General features: G+C 37.3%; 1 protein-coding gene across 1 annotated transcript in view; it reads left to right on the forward strand.

Moving 5' to 3' along the window:
* Positions 1 to 18,230, forward strand: part of STPG2 (sperm tail PG-rich repeat containing 2) — a gene marked incomplete at its 3' end in the record, with an annotated part of 260,635 nt that overhangs the window by 30,872 nt on the left and 211,533 nt on the right.

The raw sequence follows: 18,230 nt of genomic DNA on the forward strand, positions 1-18,230 counted from the left end.
TAATCATTTGGAACTTGTAGGCACAAAAACCTGGGATTTTTTTCCTCTAGTATATTTAAACTTAAAAACTTGAAGATTATAGGATAAACATTTCAAAGTGGATCATTTAGAGTAAGGATAAATGACTCTCAGTTGAGAAATCAGTGAGTATTTCAATAAGAATTTTCTCTGTCTTGCCCTGAATGTTAATCAGCAAGGAAAAATATTGCTTATAGATCTATTAGAAAAAGATACAATAACAGAGTAATATAATGCAATTGTTTTCATAGACTAACAATTATAAATCTCAAACAAGATAAAAAGTGTTAATTTAAATCATGAGAGGTACTGGTTTATGGTTTTCTTGTAATGTGTTTGTCTGGTTTTAGTATTAAGGTAATGCTGGCCTCATAAAATGAGTTAGGAAGTATTCCCTCTGCTTATGTCTTCTGAAAGAGATTGTAGAGATTGGTATAATTTTTTCCCTTAAATGTGTGGTAGAATTCACCAGTGAATCCATCTGGGTCTGGTGCTTTTTGTTTTGGAAGGTTATGAATTATTGACTTGATATCTTTAATAGGCATAGGCCTATTCAGATCATCTATTTCTTCTCATGAGAATTTGGGAGATTGAGTCTTTTAAGGAATTGGTCCTTTTCATCTAGGTTATCAAATTTATGGGCATAGAATTGTTCATAGTATTCCTTTATTCTTTTAATGCATATGGGAACTGTAGTGATGTCCCCTCCTTCATTTCTTTTTTTTTTTTTTTTGTGGTACGCGGGCCTCTGACTGCTGTGGCCTCTCCTGTTGCAGAGCACAGGCTCCGGACGCACAGGCTCAGCGGCCATGGCTCACGGGCCCAGCCGCTCCGCGGCATGTGGAATCTTCCCAGACCGGGGCATGAACCCGTGTCCCCTGCACCGGCAGGTGGACTCTCAACCACTGCACCACCAGGGAAGCCCCCGCTCCTTCATTTCTGATATCAGTAATTTGTATCCTTTCTCTTCTTTCTTAGTTTGCCTGGCTAGAGGTTTATAAATTTTTTTTTGAACTTAATTTATTTTTTTATGCAGCATGTTCTTATTAGTTATCCATTTTACACGTATTTGTGTATACATGTCAATCCCAATCTCCCAGTTAATCACCCACCCCCTGCTGCCGCTTTCCCCCATTGGTGTCCATATGTTTGTTGTCTACATCTGTGTCTCAATTTCTGCCCTGCAAACCAGTTCATCTGTACCATTTTTCTGGGTTCCACATATATGCGTTAATATACAATATTTGTTTTTCTCTTTCTGACTTACTTCACTCTGTATGACAGTCTCTAGATTCACCCATGTCTCTACAAATGAACCAGTTTTGTTCCTTTTTATGGCTGATATTCCATTGTAAATAGGTGCCACATTTTCTTTATTCATCTGTTGATAGGCATTTAGGTTGCATCCATGATCTGACTATTGTAAATAGTGCTGCAATGAACATTGGGGTGCATGTGTCTTTTTGAATTACTGTTCTCTCTGGGTATATGCCCAGCAGTGGGATTGCTGGGTCATATGGTAATTCTATTTTTAGTTTCTTAACTAACTTCCATACTGTTCTCCATAGTGGCTGTATCAATTTACATTCCCACCAACAGTGCAAGAGGGTTACCTTTTCTCCACACTTTCTCCAGCACTTGTTGTTTGTAGACTTTCTGATGATGCCCATTTTAAGTGGTGTGAGGTTATACCTCATTGTAGTTTTGATTTGCATTTCTATAATAATTAATGATGTTGAGCAGCTTTTCATGTGCTTCTTGGCCATCTGTATGTCTTCTATGGAGAAATGTCTATTTAGGTCTTCTGCCCATTTTTGGACTGGGTTGTTTCTGTTTTTAACATTGAGCTGCATATATATTTTGGAGATTAATCCTTTGTCCATTGATTTGCTTGCAAATATTTTCTCCCATTCTAAGGGTTGTCTTTTCGTCTTGTTTGTAGTTTCTGTTGCTTTGCAAATGCTTTTGAGTTTCATTAGGTCCCATTTGTTTATTTTTGCTTTTATTTCCATTACTCTAGGAGGTGGATCAAAAAAGATTTTGCTGTGATTTATGTCAAAGTGTGTTTTGCCTATGTTTTCCTCTAAGAGTTTTATAATGTCTGGTCTTACATTTAGGTCTCTAATCCATTTTGAGTTTATTTTTGTTTATGGTGTTAGGGAGTGTTCTAATTTCATTCTTTTACATGTAGCTGTCCAGTTTTCCCAGCACCACTTATTGAAGAGACTGTCTTTTCTCCATTGTATATCCTTGCCTCCTTTGTCATAGATTAGCTGACCATAGGTGCGTGGGTTTATCTCCGAGCTTTCTATCCTGTTCCATTGATCTATATTTCTCTTTTTGTGCCAGATTACTGTAGCTTTGTAATATAGTTTGAAGTCAGGAAGTTTGATTCCTCCAGCTCCGTTTTTTCCCCTCAAGACTGCTTTGGCTATTTGGGGTCTTTTGTGTCTCCATACAAATTTTAAGATTTTTTGTTCTAGTTCTGTAAAAAATGCCATTGGTAATTTGATAGGGATTGCATTGCATCTGTAGATTGCTTTGGGTAGTATAGCCATTTTCACAATATTGATTCTTCCAATCCAAGAACATGGTATATCTCTCCATCCGTTGGTATCATCTTTAATTTCTTTCTTCAGTGTCTTATAGTTTTCTTCATACAGGTCTTTTGTCTCCTTTGGTAGGTTTATTCCTAGGTATTTTATTCTTTTTCTTGCAATGGTAAATGGGAGTGTTTCCTTAATTTCTTGTTCAGATTGTTCATCATTAGTGTATAGGAATACAAGAGATTTCTGTGCATTAATTTTGTATCCTGCAACTTTACCAAATTCATTGATTAGCTCTATTAGTTTTCTGGTGGCATCTTTAGGATTCTCTATGTATGTTATCATGTCATCTGCAGACAGTGACAGTTTTACTTCTCCTTTTCCAATTTGTATTCCTTTAATTTCTTTTTCTTCTCTGATTGCTGTGGCTAGGACTTCCAAAACTATGTTGAATGATAGTGGTGAGAGTGGACATCCTTGTCTTGTTCCAGATCTTAGAGGAAATGCTTTCAGTTTTTCACCATTTTGAATGATGTTTGCTGTGGGTTTGTCATATATGGCCTTTATTATGTTGAGGTAGATTCCCTCTATGCATACTTTCTGGAGAGTTTTTATCATAAGTGGGTGTTGAGTTTTGTCCAAAGCTTGTTCTGCATCTATTGAGATGATCATATGGTTTTTGTTCTTCAGTTTGTTAATATGGTGTATCACATTGATTGATTTGCGTATATTGTAAAATCCTTGCATCCCTGGAATAAATTGCACTTGATCATGGTGTATGACCCTTTTAATGTGTTGTTGGACTCTGTTTGCTAGTATTTTGTTGAGGATTTTTGCATCAATATTCATCAGTGATATTGGTCTGTAATTTTCTTTTTTTGTAGTATCTTTGTCTGGTTTTGGTATAAGGGTGATGGTGGCCTTATAGAATGAGTTTGGGAGTGTTCCTTCCTCTGCAATTTTTTGGAAGGGTTTGAGAAGGATGTTAGCTCTTCTCTAAATGTTTGATAGAATTCATCTGTGAGGCCATCTGGTCCTGGACTTTTGTTGGTTGGAAGATTTTTAATCACAGTTTCAATTTCATTACTTGTGATTGGTCTGTTCATATTTTCTATTTCTTCCTAGTTCAGTCTTGGAGGGTTATACCTTTATAAGAGTTTGTCCATTTCTTCCAGGTTGTCCATTTTATTGGCATAGAGTTACTTGTAGTAGTCTCTTAGGATGCATTGTATTTCTGCGGTGTCTGTTGTAACTTCTTTTTTTTCATTCTAATTTTATTGATTTGAGTCCTCTCCCTCTTTTTCTTGATGAGTCTGGCTAATGGTTTATCAATTTTGTTTATCTTCTCAAAGAACCAGCTTTTAGTTTTATTGATCTTTGCTATTTTCTTTGTTTCTATTTTATTTATTTCTGCTCTGATCTTTATGATTTCTTTCCTTCTGCTAACTTTGGGTTTTGTTTGTTCTTCTTTCTCTAGTTCCTTTAGGTGCAAGGTTAGATTGTTTATTTGAGATTTTTCTTCTTTCTTGAAGTACGCTTGTATTGCTATAAGCTTCCCTCTTAGAACTGCTTTTGCTGTATCCCATAGGTTTTAGATTGTCATGTTTTCATTGTCATTTGTCTCTAGGTATTTTTTGATTTCCTCTTTGATTTCTTCAGTGATCTCTTGGTTATTTAGTAGTGTATTGTTCAGCCTCCATGTGTTTGTGTTTTTTACGTTTTTTCCCCTGTAATTTCTAATCTCATAGTGTTGTGGTCAGAAAAAATACTTGATATGATTTCAATTTTCTTAAATTTACTGAGGCTTGATTTGTGACCCAAGATGTGATCTATCCTGGAAAATATTCCATGCACACTTGAGAAGAAAGTGGAATTTGCTGTTTTTGGTTAGAATGTTCTATAAATATCAGTTAAATCTATCTAGTCTATTGTTTCATTTAAAGCGTGTGTTTCCTTATTAATTTTCTGTTCAGATGATCTGTCCATTGTTGTAAGTGACGTTTTAACGTCCCCCACTATTATTGAGTTACTGTCGATTTCCTCTTTTATAACTGTTAGCAGGTGCCTTATGTACTGAGGTGCTCATATGTTGTTTGCATATATATTTCTAATTGTTATATCTTCTTCTTGGATTGATCTCATGATTGTTATATAGTGTCGTTCCTTGTGTCTTGTAACATTCTTTATTTTAAAGTCTCTTCTATCTGATATGAGTATTGGTACTCCAGCTTTCTTTTGAGTTCCATTTGCATGAGATATCTTTTTCCATCCCATCTCTTTCAGTCTGTCTGTGTCCCTAGGTCTGAAGTGGGTCTCTTGTAGACAGTATATATATGGGTATTGTTTTTGTATCCATTCAGCAAGCCTCTGTCTTTTGGTTGGAGCATTTAATCCATTCACGTTTAAGGTAATTATCAATAGGTATGTTCCTATTACCATTTTCTCAATTGTTTTGGGTTTGTTTTTGTACGTCTTTTCCTTTTCTTGTGTTTCCTGCCTAGAGAAGTTCCTTTAGCATTTGTTGTAAAGCTGGTTGGGTGGTGCTGAATTCTCTTAGCTTTTGCTTATCTGTGAAGGTTTTAATTTCTCCATCAAATCTGAATGAGATCTTTGCTGGTTAGAGTAACCTTGGTTGTAGGTTCTTCCCTTTCATCACTTTAAATATGTCCTGCCACTCTCTTCTGGCTTGTAGAGTTTCTGCTGAGAAATCAGCTGTTAACCTGATGGGAGTTCCCTTGTATGTTATTTTTCATTTTTCCCTTGCTGTTTTTGATAATTTTTCTTTGTCTTTAATTTTTGTCAATTTGATTACTATGTGTGTCAGCGTGTTTCTCCTTGGGTATATCCTGTATTGGACTCTTTGCGCTTCCTGGACTTGGGTGGCTATTTCGTTTCCCATGTTAGGGAATTGTTTGACTATAATCTCTTAAAATATTTTCTTGGGTCCTTTCTCTCTCTCTCCTCCTTCTGGGGCCCATATAATGCAAACGTTGCTGCGTTTAATGTTGTCCCAGAGGTCTCTTAGGCTGTCTTCATTTCTTTTCATTCTTTTTTCTTTATTCTGTTCCTCAGCACTGAATTTCACCATTCTGTCTTCCAGGTCACTTATCCGTTCTTCTGCCTTAGTTATTCTGCTATTGATTGCTTCTAGTGTATTTTTCATTTCAGTTATTGTACTGTTCATCTCTGTTTGTTTGTCCTTTAATTCTTCTAGGTCTTTGTTAAACATTTCTTGCATCTTCTTGATCTTTGCCTCCATTCTTTTTCTGAGGTCCTGGATCATCTTCACTATCGTTATTCTGAATTCTTTTTCTGGAAGGTTGCATATCTCCACTTCATTTAGTTGTTTTTCTTGGGTTTAACTTGTTCCTTCATCTGGTACATAGCCCTCTGCCTTTTCATCCTGTCTATCTTTCTGTGAATGTGGTTTTTGTTCCACAGGCTGCAGGATTGTAGTTCTTCTTGCTTCTGCTGTCTGCCCTCTGGTGGATGAGGCTATCTAAGAGGCTTGTGCAAGTTTCCTGATGGGAGCGACTGGTGGTGGGTAGAGCTGACTGTTTCTCTGGTGGGCAGAGCTCAGTAAAACTTTAATCTGTTTGACTGCTGATGGGTGGGGCTGGGTACCCTCCCTGTTGGTTGTTTGGCCTGAGGCAACCCAACACTGGAGCCTACCTGGGCTCTTTGGTGGGGCTAATGGCAGACTCTGGGAGGGCTCACGCCAAGGAGTACTTCCCAGAACTTCTGCTGCCAGTGTCCTTGTCCCCATGGTGAGCCACAGCCCTCCCACCCCCCTGCCTCTGCAGGAGACCCTCCAACACTAGCAGGTAGGTCTGTTTCAGTCTCCTCTGGGGTCACTGCTCTTTCCCCTGGGTCCCGATGAGTACACTGCTTTGTGTGTGCCCTCCAAGTGTGGAGTCTCTGTTTCCCCCAGTCCTGTCGAAGTCCTGCAGTCAAATCCCACTAGCCTTCACAGTCTGATTCTCTAGGAATTCCTCCTCCTCTTGCCAGACCCCCAGGTTGGGAAGCCTGATGTGGGGCTCAGAACCTTCACTCCAGTGGGTGGACTTCTGTGGTATAAGTGTACTGCAGTCTGTGAGTCACCCACCCAGCATTTATGGGATTTGATTTTACTGTGATTGCACCCCTCCTACCATCTCATTGTGGTTTCTCCTTTGTCTTTGGATGTGGGGTGTGTTTTTTGGTGAGTTCCAGTGTCTTCCTATCGATGATTGTCCAGCAGCTAGTTGTGATTCTAGTGTTCTCGCAAGAGGGAGCGAGAGCATGTCCTTCTACTCTGCCATCTTGGTTCAGGGCTGAATAACATTATTTCTTGTATATGGAATCTTTTTTATAAAAAAATGTTTTTATCTTATGTCCCCAGTTAAACCATTATTCTTAGAGGACAAGAATCTTTAATTCTACTTTTTTTTTCTTTTGTATTCCTATGGTTAATAGAGTGAGGTACATAATGTTTAATAATCTTTTTTGAATGAATGATTACAGATCTGAAAAATGAGCCATTTTATTTTAAAATTTTAATTTAGAGAATGCTTAGGTTTTTCCTTTCATAATAGTGCCTTCGAAGGATAAGTTTTAAAGTAATAAAATAATTAGGCAAGTAAGTGCTCTAATGTCTTTGGATGTAAGCATTTTCTGATGGTACAACAAAATATGATATATAATAATATGAATATAATATGAATGATTGTGTTTTTTACTTATCATATCCTTGAAATCTATTTAATTCTGTTTTATACACAGTATTGTTTCAATATATCTTTTGAATGCATTTTGGCATTTTACTCTACCGATAACTTATGTTAAGAAACACAACTATTAACTTTTATTCAAAGTGAATATTTTCCACAGGAATATGTCTTGCCTTTGGCAATGAAAATTCTTGTTAGTATCCTCCTTAACATTAATGATGTCTTTAATATACAAAAACATTTAACTTATTTCCATTGAAGTTCTTTGATTTGGTAATAAAAAACAGGAAGTTGCTGTAGTAGCTTCTGATCAGTCAGAAAAACTGAGTAAAATGTCAGTAGGTGGCGCCAGTACTTTGGTTCTTTATTGACAGAAAATCTTTATTCATTCATTTCCCATATTCATTAAAACAAATGGTTAAAAATCATGTGGTATGAAAATTCGCCTTGTAGTTATCCTGAGCAAACCTAAATTAGAAGTTTTAGTTCTTTGATAGGTCTGCCACCTTGAAATAACTTGGAACTATATATTTCAAAATGTTATTTAAATTCTGGTTGCAAACTAAGTTATAGAGCTGTCGTTTCTGTTCATTTGTCTATATAAATTTATGAAAATTATTAGAATTTCAGAAGTTATATTTTAAAGTTGTAATATATAAACTTGGTTTTCCTCTAGATTAGAATATACCAAAAAATAATGTACTCTTCTTAAGTAGATATTAAGTAGATCTTTAGTAGAAAGTTGTAGTTTCAAAAACATGCTACAGAGATTAATAATAAGGACATAAGAGGCAGAAATAATATATAGCCTTTTGTGATTTTTTTTTGAGGCCTGCCATTACGTTATTATTAATGATTTTCTCTTATGGGTGGATTGTTCCAGTATTTCTGATGCGAAAATTTCACCTTTTCTCTTTTCATTGCTAGTCTTTAACATTTATTAAACTACCGGATTTGTGGGCATTATAACAGACACTTGGAAATTACTGCAGCTAGAAATATGTAGTGGTGACCTTGAATGAGCTAAAATTTGAGGATAAACAAAGATTTAGGAAGACTTGCACACAATTAAATGTGTTTTTCTCCCCCAAACACAAATTAATTGTTTGAATTATGGTTACTGTATCCAGAAATCTGAGTGATCACTTTTCTTATTTTCTAGAAAAACTTTTCCAATTTTTTTTTTTTTTTTTTTTGCGGTATGTGGGCCTCTCACTGTTGTGGCCTCTCCTGTTGCAGAGCACAGGCTCCGGACGCGCAGGCTCAGTGGCCATGGCTCACGGACCCAGCCACTCCGCGGCATGTGGGATCTTCCCAGACCGGGGCACGAACCCGTGTCCCCTGCATCGGCAGGCAGACTCTCATCCACTGTGCCACCAGGGAACCCCAACTTTTCCAATTTTTAAATTATGGGTTTCAAAAATAAAAAGATAGTTGTCAAGAAAGATTGGAGGAAAAGATTGAATCATTAAAATATAAATGAACAAAATTGTGTGAAAAAAGCTGTGAGGTTGGAGTTGGAAACATTTATTTAATGCTTAAACAGTGATTCAGTATCCTTTGGAAGAGCATCTGATATCTTCAAGTCTAATTGTATAATAGTTTGTACTATTATTAGTGAGTTTTATATATATTGAAGTCACACTCATTCATGGTAAAATTTCAAGAACTTTATAAAATAAACAAAGCATTCTTAGATTTATTCGTAGTTTAGTGGTAAGGAATTCATGCTTTGGAACCACACTGCAATTTTTTTGCTCCATTACATATTAGTTGTGTGACCTTGGGCAAGTTACTTTGCCATTCTAAGCCTATGTAGTTTTCCTTCTAAATCTCTAAAATATGAATAATAATATATATAAAAATATAACAAAAATGTCATTGTGAGAATTCAATGAAATGTGATTATACACACACACAGAGACACTGCTTAACACAGTGTTTGACATTTGTTAACACTCAGTAAGTTATAGTTATTACTATTACTTTTTTTTAATTTTTATTTTTTTGGCTGCGTTGGGTCTTCGTTGCTATTCACGGGCTTTCTCTAGTTGTGGCGAGCAGGGGCTACTGTTCGTTGCAGTGCATGGGCTTCTCATTTGCTGTGGCTTCTCTTGTTGTGGAGCATGGGCTCTAGGTGCGCGGGCTTCAGTAGTTGCAGCACGTGGGCCCTAGAGTGTGCAGGCTTCTGTAGTTGTGGTGTGCGGGCTCTAGGGCATGCAGGCTTTAGTAGTTGTGACACACAGGCTTAGCTGCTCCGTGACCTGTGGGATCTTCCTGGACCAGGGATCGAACCCGTGTCCCCTGCATTGGCAGGTGGATTCTTAACCACTGTGCCACCAGGGGAGTCCCCTATTACTTATTTAATGAGTATTGATTGAACACCTACTCCGTGCTGTGGATAGAAAGATGAGGAATAGTACAAACTTTTCTGAATCAAGGAATTCATACATTGACGGAAGTTACAAATATATAAAGAATTATACAGTGATATCCAAATTAGGTACAGTGAGACTTCAGAAGAGAAAGCCATTGATTCTGCTTGGGGGATGACACAAGTCAGAAAAGAATCCCAAAATATGTTTGAGTTGTGTTTTGAGGGATGAGTAGGTATTTGTCTAATGGAGTAGAAATTATAGGCAAAGAGGATGTGCAAAGCCTTGAAGTTTTGAGAAAAGCAGTTTCTATTTTTATCTGTAGGTGATGATGAGCTAGTAAATATTTTAAACAGATGATTCATGAATAGTTTTGTAATTTCAGAAAAATAGGACAGTAAGCTGTGAGTCAAATGGATGGGATATGGGGAAGGGGAGGGAGGGAGAAGTCATGAGGTGATGCATAGTGATTCACATAGTGAATGGCTGTATTAAGACAGTGAAATGAGGGGGTAATATATACCTGGATGTTAGCATTGATTTTATCTAGTGATTAATTTGATATGGGAGGATGAGTGGCAAAGAAGTTGAGGATGACTTATAGATTTCTCACTTAGAATACTGTGTGAATGGTGTTGTAGAGAGTTAGAGAAAATACAGAAAGCGTACCACACTCTGTGTATATGTGTGCATGCGTGCACACGTGTATGCACGAGTGTGGGAATCACGTTAATTTACACATTTATTTGTTATATAGGTAGAAATGTTTTGAAGGTAGTCAGAAAGTTGAGAAAAATCTGGACTGGAGATTTAGGAATTAGTCATTGGGTTATAACCCACAAAGGGTGAGGATTGAACCAGGGAGATTGACAGCATTTAATGGGTAAATGGAGGAAGGGGGAATCTAAGAAAGGAACAAGGAGGATTAAAAATGGTAGGAACAGAATAGGGAAGAGTGACCTCACAGGAGCCAGAGGTTGATTGTATTTTAAGAAAGTAGTTGCCACCTGTGTTATATATTTTGGGTAGGTTAATAATGGTAAGAACTGAAAATGGTCCACTGAACTTTGCTGAATTTTGAGATCAGTGGTTACTTTAGCAAATCGCTTCTGGTGGACTGGACTGGTTGAAGATAGCAAGGTGGTGGTGGATTGAAGAACGGATGGATGGTAAAGAACAGGATCCTGTGAATATAGACTGTTTGCTCTTTCAGGGAGTGTGCCTAAAATGAAAGGCAGAGAGCTAAGCTTTTACTGATTTTTTTTTTTTCTTAAAGGAGAGACATTATAATTATCTGCATGTGTTATTTACCTTTTGCTAATTTAGGATTATTGCCAAGATAAAAGCTAGGTTAACGATTTTAAATAACCTGATGATAATTAGGTTATTAATATTTTAATTCAAGAAGCATTTATTGAAGTGAGTATTATGTGCTTAGCATTACACTAGTTGCCTTAGGACTTCAGAAGTTGGGGAAAAAAAAGCCTGGGTTTTATTTGCTTCCTAATTGGAGACACAAATCACATAGAGGAAACAATTAGAGAAAATACATGGTATTCCCTCTAACATTTGCTGAATGAATGAATGAATGATATAAATCTGTGAAGGTTAAAAATAGAGTGTATGTGAAATACAGGGATATACTGAGTGATATGGGTCTTAATATTTCTTATCATGACATGCAAAGATGTTATAATCTGACCCTTAACTACTTCTCCAACTGCACACATCACAGTTTTTCTATATGCATCCTGGACTTTAGTTGTATCAAACTACCTTTAGATTCTTGAATTTACCATTCTTCACTCTCATCCCCTACCCTCTCCCTCTGCATAAACTGTTCTTTCTCCTGGGTTGCTCCCTTTCTCTTCATATGGCTGACTCCCATTCCTTCTGTGAGATTCAACTCTTAGTTATTTATGCATACCTCAATCATGGCATTTATCATACTATAATTGTCTGCCAAACCATGCCATTCTTGAGGGATTATGTGTTACTGAATTTAAATCCCTAACACATGGTAGATTAAAAGAATTATTGAATGAAGGAATAAAATTATATTAAGCTAGCTTTTAAAGGAAATATTAGAGAACAGATTGATGGAGAGTAGTGAATGAGGACATTTTGAGTAGAAGACATAATGTGTGTGTAGCTGGCAGACTAATGTGACTACTCTAAGTGAGGTTGTTTTAGTGAGTACTGAGAGAAAGCTGAAGATGGAAATAATGGAGGACTTTTAATGCAAGCTGGAAATATCCAGATTCCACATAAACTGTAATAGTCATTCTTAAACATGATGATGTGGAAAAGTTTTTCAGGTTGTTTATTCTAATAGTTGTTTATTTTACAGAACTCCCTTGTTCAAATCTAATCCATTCCTGAAAACATGTTGGATAGCAAATATTTGGGTAGCAGGAAGCTGTGTTCTGTTATTTCAAGTGACAAAAAATAATACAACCAGCCCATGCAAAAATCCTACATCAATTTTCCAAAACACTCTTAAACAGCTGTATAACAATCACACAAGGATGTCAGCAGAGTATTTAAAACATCAGTTCCCTAATTAAGAAAAAAACAACATTTATTGAGCTCATTAGTATGTTCTTATGTAATAGACAATAATACTGTTCTATGTCAGATATTACTTTTTAATTTGAAAAAAACATATTCTGTAATGTAAATAAACAGTGAAATAGCTGTTATAGATACTAAAAGTCTCCAAATTGTCTGGTTTGATTTTATCCTCAGCCACCTGGCAGAAGCAAAATCTGGGACCAATGAAGTGCTAAGCCTGGGGAGCAGGGGAGGGGTGGAGGGGAGTGGGAAGATGATGAGTGCAGTAATACACAGTACTCTAAAAAAAAAAAAAAAAAAGAGTAGTGATCTCATCAGGATAACAGCTGAGACAAGACTGCAGACCACTCTGTACGTTCTGCCCAGATTTGTGCAGGGCACATTTTTTGCCGGCATGCATCTTCAGATTCATTATAACAAGTTTCTATTTAAGTATTGAATTTTGGGTAAGATGCTTGGCAAGTCGTTGTTTAAATATTTGCATTCAGGTAGTGAGAGTTTGGATAGTGATATAGACCTGTATTTAATTAGGTTCTTTAAAAAATGAAGTGAGAGGCCTCCCTGGTGGCGCAGTGGTTGAGAGTCCGCCTGCCGATGCAGGGGACGCGGGTTCGTGCCCGTGTCCGGGAGGATCCCGCATGCCGCGGAGTGGCTGGGCCCGTGGGCCATGGCCGCTGAGCCTGCGCGTCCAGAGCCTGTGCTCCGCAACGGGAGAGACGACAACAGTGAGAGGCCCGCATACCGCAAAAAAATAATAATAATAATAAAAAATAAGATAAAATACAATACAATAAAAAATGAAGTGAAATACATTATTTTTGTTGTGAACTTAGAGGTTTTTTTATTTGCTAAATCTTGTTATTCTCTTTTTTTTTTTTTTTCGGTATGTGGGCCTCTTACTGTTGTGGCCTCACCCGTTGCGGAGCACAGGCTCCGCAGCCGTGGCTCATGGGCCTAGCCGCTCCGCGGCACGTAGGATCTTCCGGACCGGGTCACGAACCCGTGTCCCCTGCATCGGCAGGCGGACTCTCAACCACTGCGCCACCAGGGAAGCCCTGGCAGGTTGTTTTAAATCTCTATACAGAAAATGAAATTTATAGCAATATAGTTTGTAAACTATAGATACTCCTTCAAACTTAATTTAAACAATTACTTTAAATAATATTTCTTATAGTTTTATTTATACATAAAATGTGTATTTTTAAAAGTTGTATGTTTTCACTTTTTGATTGTATATATTCACCTTTTATATGTACCAATTTTTCTAAGAACCAATTTATGGCTGCATTAGATTTTCTTTAAGATTTTAGGTACAATGTAATACAGATTTATTCTGAAAAACAGCTACATAAATTATGTTTCTTGAGTCTTACCCATAGTATCTTTCGGAAAGTAAAATGACCATCTGTATACATTTTTTATGGGCATATAAATATTTCATGAATTTGTCTCTATAAGTGAACATTCTTTTTGGAATCTAGAGTTAAATCATAATTTTATTTCAAAGCAGGTATTGAAAATATATCTTAAAATAACATTTTAGACAGATTGATATCAATGATAACATATATAAATGTACCTAAAGAATTTTATGATAAAAGAAAATATCACCTTTTGTGTTTCATATATATAGTGTTGCTGTATCACCATATAGAGCTGATATCTGTGAGTCAGTCAGTAGAGAAATTTAGGAGGAATTAATTTCTCAAAAGTGCTAGCAGCAAGGTTATTTTAAAAGACTGAGTCTAATAAATAATTGTAATTTTCCTAAGAATTGATAAAGACAAGTAGTAAAGAATGAGTTTGTAAGAGAAAGTGAGAGCAGTGTCCTGGTAAGACTGATGAGTACGTGAAATACTCATCTCTGCTTTTCAAAATAAACATTTTGGGTCATCAATCAGTTAAGAGTGGCAGGTAGTGACCATTAGGTGGATTCATTAACACCCTGCAGCCTGCTTGTACAGGGTGACCCACATCTGTCTTCATTAGAAGTTTTCTGGTTGCCAGTAGTGAACAGATGGGTCATTATTGCCGACACTGCCCTCTGGGCCTACCTGGAGGACATGCAAAGTCATCCTATATAGGACACATCTATATTTACCTACTAGGGTGTGAGCAAAATATTTTGAGTAATGATGATATATTAAGATACTTTTAACCAAAAGCCTGCCCATGTGGATTCATATTTGTGAACAGTTTATGCAAAAATATTATTTTGGAGGAGAGGGAAATTCCTTAAATGTATATTTAAAATATAACTATTCTGAACCTCTGTGAAAGCTAGGATACAATTGAATTGTAACTTAGACATAAGTTGATAAATTTTTATTCAGATTATTTGAATTTAATAGTATACTGAAAGACTTTAGTAGAAACATAGTATGTAATAGACGTGGTTATTACTGATGATGCTTTTACATCATAAATACAACGTATTTCAAGATTTCCTTCCATTTATATAGTAGAGTTCAAATAAGATTATACCTTATAACATATGATACTAAATTCCAAATTTAAGATAGTAAAATCTTAGAGACATATATTTGATCCATCTAACTGGTTTAAATAAAAGGAAAATCATGTCTATAGTCTTGAAGTATGCAAATTTAGTATTGAATTATATCTGAGACTGTCTATTTTTTTCAGTGGCAGCAAAAACTTTTGTAAGGGTAGATTAATTACATTAGTTGTAATATCCTGGGTGTAAATGATGGGAAGATATTGACTGTGCACATTTATCTTTGCACTTCTTCTTTTTTTAATTTACTGAGATGCCTTTGTTCATTAATGTTCACGGTCACCACAAATGCAGGCTGTGAGTATAAACTTAAAACACTGAATTAGGAAAACTATTTTATGAAATGGTTACTTTTCCCATAACACTGTAAAGTAATATTTTAAATTTAGTGCTCTGAATTTAGGAATCTGGAGGCTGGGGTCCTGGGGAATTGGAAGACTTAGCAATTCTAGGAATTATTTTTTTCCTTAAATCTGATAGGCTGGCTAGTGATGAATTTGGTTACTTTCATGTAAGTTTTTAAGAGAAAAATATTATGAGGGCTCCTAAATGATGATAATTATGATGATAATAATAGTAGTAATTGTGGGCTAGCTTTCCCTTTATAATATTCTTAGAAGATATTCTTTGCCTAATAAGCCAAATAAGGGTATACTACAAACACAATGCCCCACTTTTTGTTAAAAAGTAAATGTTTTCTTCATGTTTGATAGTTCGTTCATTTTTGCAGTGATCAACTTGCTTTACAATTAGGGAGAGGAAAAACATAGATTTCTCAGGATCACATTTGAGATGACATTCAAGCTCTGTGTCTGAGATAAAATTTATTTTATTTCAGGAAAACTACCCTTATATTAAGTTTTAAGTTTTCAAAGGAGCAAAGAGAATAAAAGAATTAAGACTATGTTGTGGCAACTTACACAATGTCTTTTTTCTGCCATTGTGATTCTCACTAAAATAGTTAAAAGTTACAGAAGGTCATTAGAATAAGATGACAAAGTTTAGTCCTGTGTATTAGTTTCCTAGGGCTGCTGTAACAAAATACTATAGGCTTGGTGGCTTAAACAGCAGAAACTTGTTTTCTCACAATTCTGGAGGCTGAAGTCCAAGATTAAGGTGTTGGCATGTTTAGTTTCTTCTGAGAACTCTATTCCTGGCTTACAGTTGTTTACCTTCTTGCTCTTTCTTTATATGGTCTTTCTTTATGCACCTACATCCCTGGTATCTCTTCTTCTTATAAGGACACGAGTCCTATTGGATCAGGGCCCCACCCTTACCCTTAATGACCTCATTTAACCTTAGTTGCCTCTTTAAAGGCCCTATGTAAATATAGTCACACCAGGGGAGGGGGTTAGGGCTTCACCATATGAATTTGGGGAGTGCACAATTCAGTCCATATCATCCTGGGAGAGTGGGAATATTTAATATGAGTGAATTTTGCTTTGTGTTTTATTTTTATTATATTTTATTGGTACATTTAGACATTTAGGATTTATCAATACAACTTGTAAAATTAATTTTTTACTACACTTGACCCTTCAACAACCCAGGGGTTGCGGTGCTGACCCTCCCTACAGTTGAAAATCTGTGTATAACTTCTACTTGGGTCTCTGTATACATAGTTCCTCTGTATCCACAGCTGGCATTTGTGGATTCAGCCAACCTCGGATCATGTAATACTGTAGTATTTACTATTGAAAAAAGTCTGTGTATAAGTGGACCCTTGCAGTTCAAACCTGTGGTGTTCAAGGGTCAACTGTATTTTCACTTATGTGATATTTTAAAAAGTAGTTCTATAGATGTAGCAACACGTTTTGTTTGATCATTTTCTCTCTTAATTTATCATTTAGGTTGTAGGTCACTGCTTCTCAAACTTTTTGGCCTCAGGACCTCTTTACACTCTTAAAATGATTGAAGACCCTAAAGAACTTTTATTTATGTGGGCTGTATCTACTGACACTTGTATTAGAAATTGAAACTGAGAAACATTTAAAATACAAGAATATATGTGCTTATGAGAAAGCAAGAGCCAAGTAGACAAATAGGCAAATAAAATCTTAGTATTTTCTAGAGACTGAACGTGTCTCCCCAAAATTCGTACTTTGAAACCTAATCCCCAATGTGATGGCATTTGGCCGGAGGCAACTGCATCTTACCTTGGAGACATAGACACTGGCAGCAGCCATTTTGGGGAGCTCATTGTACTGTGTCGACACTGGTGCTGGCAGTCACCATTGTATAATCCTCCCTCTAGCTTATTAGCCTCAGGACCCAGCCCCACTGCCGCCTAACAGCCTATAGGCACCGTGCTGGGATGCTTCAGGCCAGGCACCTAACTGGACAGGGACACAGCCCCACCAACCAGCAGACAGGCTGCCTTGAGACGCATTAAGCCTACAGCCACCCCTGGACACAGCCCTGCCCACGAGATGGCCCAGGACCAGGCCCCACTCATCAGTGACCTGCTCTAGCCTTGGGACTAGCCTTACCATCAGTGGGTGGGCACTGGCTCCAGGACAACCACAGTCCCGCAGTTTGCTGTGGCAAGGCCCAGCCCACGCCCCAGTAGGCCAATACCAGTCCTGGGAATAGCTGGTCCCTGGCCCTGCCCACCAGACGGCCAACACAACCTTTAAGACATCCCCAGACCCTGTAGCCAGCTGTGGCAGGAATCAGCCCCACCCACCAGCAGTTCTGACACCAGCTCTGAGACCCCTGGACCCTGCAGCCAGATCCCATGGCCCAGCTCTGCCTGCCATTGGGCTGGAACTAGCCCCAGGACTGAGTTTCTCCCACCAGTGGGTGGGCACCAGTCTTGGGATCTCCTGGACCCTGCCCACCAGTGAGCCAGCACTAGCCCCGGGGCCACCTGGGGTTCCACAGCCAGCTGCCTCATGACCTGGCCCTGCCAACCAGTGGCTGGCAGCCTCTGCACAAGGCATGGCCTGACAACCCAACTGTACTGGGGGTCAGCCATACATACCAGATCACCCACAGTAGTCAGTCTGCTACAACAGAAGGATCCAAACAGTCCACATAAGGTCCCATACAGAATTAACCCGAGGAAGACCAAACCAAGACACACTGTAATTAAAATGGCAAAAATTAAAGATAAATTGTCCATTTTAGTGGCATATAGTTGCTCTTAGTAACCTCTTATGATCCTTTGTATTTCTGTGATGTCAATTGTAACTTCTCCTTTTTCATTTCTGATTTTATTGATTTGGGTTCTCTCTCTTTTTTTCTTGATATGAGTCTGGCCAAAGTTTTGTCAATTTTAACTTTTCAAAGAGCTGGCTCTTAGTTTCATTGATCTTTTCTCTTGTATTTTTAAGTCTCTGTTTCTGCTCTGATCTTTATGATTTTTTTTTCTTTCGACTAACTTTGGGTTTTGTTTTCTGTTCTTTTTCTACTTACTTTAGGTGTAAGTTTAAGTTATTTATTTGTGATTTTTCTTGTTTCCTAGGTAAGCTTGTGTCACTATAAACTT

The sequence above is a fragment of the Stenella coeruleoalba genome (assembly GCF_951394435.1).
Source record: "Stenella coeruleoalba genome assembly, chromosome: 4".
Taxonomy (NCBI): Eukaryota; Metazoa; Chordata; class Mammalia; order Artiodactyla; family Delphinidae; genus Stenella; species Stenella coeruleoalba.